Source organism: Penaeus vannamei, chromosome 8, assembly GCF_042767895.1.
Source record: "Penaeus vannamei isolate JL-2024 chromosome 8, ASM4276789v1, whole genome shotgun sequence".
In the NCBI taxonomy this organism is placed as follows: Eukaryota; Metazoa; Arthropoda; class Malacostraca; order Decapoda; family Penaeidae; genus Penaeus; species Penaeus vannamei.
Window position 1 is genome coordinate 5244733 of NC_091556.1, and position 4856 is coordinate 5249588.

A 4856-nucleotide genomic window follows, 5' to 3' on the forward strand; every position below is an offset into this window, starting at 1 on the left:
GTTAATTTTTTCTATCTTTATTTTGGGAGTTAGCTCTGAAGATTACTGATTATGGTATTTCACATGCTTTTTTTGCACAGTGAAATAATGCATTTAACTAAAGTACTAGTTATAAAGTGTGTATTATGAGTAATGCATCATCATTATTGTTATTTTTGAACCATTTATTTTTGTCATGTAAATACATTACACAATATTTTGGAGTATGCTGTTTCTAATATGGTTCATAGTTAACTTATTTTGATTGGAATATGCTGGTATTCAGTAGATAACCAATTGGAGGTAGGTAAGTAATAAGAAAAGCATAGACCTAGTATATAACTGATTCATAAGCCACTTCCAGCAAATCTAACCAGTATAATGATGCGTGCCTAGATATATTGTCCGATACCAGATCACCAAAGTTTTTCAGTCATAATCAGAACTGAATGTATGATTAGGGCCTATATTCATAATGATAAAAGACTCCTTGTCGCCAATTACGAGACTGAGGTAGTCTGCCTTCAGTGTATTACCTCATGAAAGGGTCGTCCACAGTTATATTATCTATGTCTTGAGAGTGAAGAAAATACTCTCATTTATCCCAAGGGTTCTTTAGACATATTGTCTCTCATGAATTATAAATTAAATGTTTATTTTATTCTACATATTTGTGTCATTGTAAGTATTGTTTCCTTATTATCCTTCTCTTTTGAACGGCTTATTATGATAATACCTGAACCACTCCTAAACTATTGCCTCGGCTGAACAGTGTTGGATGCTTTAACAACCTTATCCTTGCCTTTGCTGTTTAGAGGTTTCTGTTGGTCATTGGAGAAGATCTGATATTGGCAATTTAATAAGCTTTCATTAGATAAAGCAGGCATTACTGTGATTTTTCTCATTATTTCCAAAGGTTTCTGTGAATTCCAAAGTAATTCATAATCCTTGAGTATGCTATTAATATACAGTACTTTGATTGTACTACTGTAGTGTGATCTTAAGATTAGATATAGTACATGTGACATCATAAACAGAAACATATATGTATAATCACACAGTAAAACCAATATTTGTAAATCATTTATGTTAGATGTACATGTATAACCCTTCAGTTAGATATACATGTATTATTCTTTGCCTCAGTCTCATAATAAATGACACGGTCTACTTGATACATATTTTGTCAGTGTCTCAGTCCAGTGAGAACTGTTGCCTTCCAGAACATAAAATGTGACATACTGCTTTAGCTTTGTAAGGAATGAGGAAAGATGGGAATATGGATTAGAAGAAATAATAATAATAATAATTAATAATAATAATAATAATAAGTGAATAATCTTTTCAAGGTAATTTGGACACCAGCTCAAAGTTGCAGATCACTTATTGCCAAGCTGATGTTGCTATTGTTGTTGGTTAATGATAACGCGTTGATATTGTTGATGAATTTGCCTTAATAGTCTGTTGAAAAGGTAATAAGTTCATGATATTTATCTTGTATTTATGTATATATCAAAATGTGAATTAAACTTGGTATGAGCATTTTTGTTTTCTTTTTCTTTCCTTAGACAGGTAGTGTATTAGGTGTTGCATGTTATCATAGAGAAATGTAATGTAACACTAATATATGAAGTTATGTGAGCTATTACTTTTTACTCTTACACATTATTCTTAATGAACATGTCACTGGTCATAGCACAATCAACTAGTTCAAAGATGAATTAAAAGTAAATGTTACAATCTCAAAAATAAAATCGAAAAAGGAATTTTGACATTTTGTAATTGAAGGAAAAAACTATGAACATAATCTGAAGTATACAAGCTGATGATACATAGATAAAAGATTGTTTAAGCTAAGTTTGAATAGATACAATAAGATGATTCTAGTAAAAAGAACAGACATATAAGAGAATTAAGTCTGATGAAATGTTCCAGTCAGCAAAACAATAAATGTTTATAAAATTTGATTGTCATAGTAAATTGCAATCCATCTTTATCACACCTACAGTAAATCGGGGAAAGTTTTCACAGCTAATATATTGACTGACATCTTCATGTATATGGTGTATTCATGCTAGATACAGTATTAATTCTGCAATATGCTAGATATATAAACACATAAAATTTTAAATGAAAGTTTGATATATTTGAAGAGTTAAACAGTCTTCGTATTGAACATGGTGAGGAAAATGTGTGTGTGTGTGTGTGTGTGTGTGTGTGTGTGTGTGTGTGTGTGTGTGTGTGTGTGTGTGTGTGTGTGTGTGTGTGTGTGTGTGTGTGTGTGTGTCTGTCTGTCTGTCTGTCTGTCTGTCTGTCTGTCTGTCTGTCTGTCTGTCTGTCTGTCTGTCTGTCTGTCTGTCTGTCTGTCTGTCTGTCTGTCTGTCTGTCTGTCTGTCTGTCTGTCTGTCTGTCTGTCTGTCTGTCTGTCTGTCTGTCTGTGTGTGTGTGTGTGTGTGTGTGTGTGTGTGTGTGTGTGTAAATTTACTTTTATATAAACAATTTTTGTCCACAGCTACATAGTGATTCAAAGGTATGTGCGTGTATGCACAATGCGTGTTTACAATGGACGCACACCTGAGTAAGAAATTCCTGAACATACGGATATGCCTTCAAGTCATCATTTTAACATGCATGTATATTCATTCAGAAACGCACATATAAGTACATGTAATACAAATGTTCTACTCAAATGACCTTACATGCAACACACGTGCGCGGACGCATGTGCGTTTGTGAAATCGTGCGCGCCTGCTCAGTAAACGTGGGCGCCATCATGTATTGTCTTGTTTTACGCTGATTTATGCAACTAGGCGAGCGATATAAATAACACAGAATGCGAAAATATAGTAGTTTGACTAAATCAATGACTGGAATTTCTTCAACATTAGCAAAGAAGAAAGGGGGTGAAAAAATAACCTTGTAAAGTTGCCAAATAGGGATATCGTGAACCTAAAGCCCGTAACGTTTTATCTGCCTTTTCTTGTGTTTCATGATTAAATTCTTTATTAAGTCTGCTGTTGCAGCAAGTAGGCATGGCTGCATGCGAAATACAATATAGCAGTTAATTCAATTATTCTTTTCGCAAATATTCTAATTGGCGAAATTTGGCTGTGATAAACCGGCATGGAATTCGCACCGACGGCATCATTTTTTTCTTTTTTATGTTTCGGTATAATAAATCGAATCAAAACCACCGATCCCTTCTTACATTCACAACCATTAGTAACCCTCTATGTACTATTTTATTGTTACATATGACTCCTACGACGGAAATGCCAAGGGAAACAAAAACTGAAATTAGAAATAAACAACAGATATCAATCGATGATAAAATGGAAGCTTTGCAAGTGATGTGGCGATTTTTTTTTTCTTTGTATAATTATTATATCGTTATCGTAATCTACGATTACACATTCGATATCTGATTTCATATCATGATAAAGGACTGAGATTTACTTCTTAAATGTGTTTCTTGGAGTTTAGTCATGGCTTATTTCTGTGCATTATTTCTAATTCTAGTAAATAATGGTGATAATTTTGTCGTGGTAGCGGAATATTCAGCCTTGAAGGTCTTAGGCAGTTAGTTTGATTATTCTCATTCATTTTCCTTTCTTGTTGGATTCAGGCCACCATTTCTTCGTTAATTAGGCGAAGAATAAACTTGGGAAGCTTTTAAGCAATCAGTCATGTCATAGAATATTTCTATTACTCTCTTTGAGCTATTACATAGGAGATGGTCATATGACGTTGTGAAACATTTTTAGTCCGATACAGTAATAGTTTCGAGTATTAGATTTCCCTGCTAGAAATTGCTACATATTATGTTCTTTTTCAGGGTTACTAAGGTTATTTATTGGAAATTATCCGCATATTAGAGCTTTTCAGTCATTGTACATACATTCTTTTAAAAGAGAAAGTTTCGTAGAATGATAAACTCCTTCAAAATATTGCGTGAAAAGATGGCTGATGTTTCCGACGATTTTTTATAAGCTCGTGTTCATTAGCGTATTGTATACCATTCAGATCATGTAAAGACACAAAAGAGAGGTATGATAAATAGGATAATTTGAATGATATCTGTATAAACTAAAATCCATTGATCTTAAAATAGCGCAGTTGATATAAAATATAATACGCGAAACTAGAAATGCGTGGTATGAATGGCTGTGCAGGGATGCCAACCTAATGCATGAGAAGAATCGAAATTTGAATTATTTGCACGTAACAGATTTTGAAGAGACATAAGATTACATTCTAGTTTTGTAATGTAAATCAAGATCATTATGTTCGATTACAGCAACTAAGATATGAGGAAAATTCCTATAAGGCTGAATTTAATGCATTGTTGGCTTCGCTCATTATAGCTTTTAGTCCAATATACTACTTGCTAAAATATTGTTCTGAACTGCATACAATTTTCAAAGATATAGACGCATTACAATTCTATTCGTATTGTGTTATCTGATTCTTCAAAAATATTTTTGCCTTAGCTTTAAACTGTTGGTATGTCGGAGACGTATCTGCTGTCCATACTTTTAACGGCATAACAATTTAGTTTACTTTAGAACAACACTTTACCTCATGTTTTCTCATTTCCCTCATAATACCACAATGTATCATGCACTAAGATTGAAAGTCATCTTAGTTACTAAATGAAAACTTGGCAGTTTTTTTTATTTAACCTAATATTCTCCATCATTACATTCAACCTCATTTCTATCATTGCAAACGTTGCCCAAACATATATAACCATTCTATCACAAATTTACCTTTACTACAACCCCAGTTCATCTCTGAAAACTTCTATGATCTACAATTTTCTCTGTTAACGAGAAAAATCGTTTTACGGTTATGTCGTCAGCTTTTCCCCTCCTTGG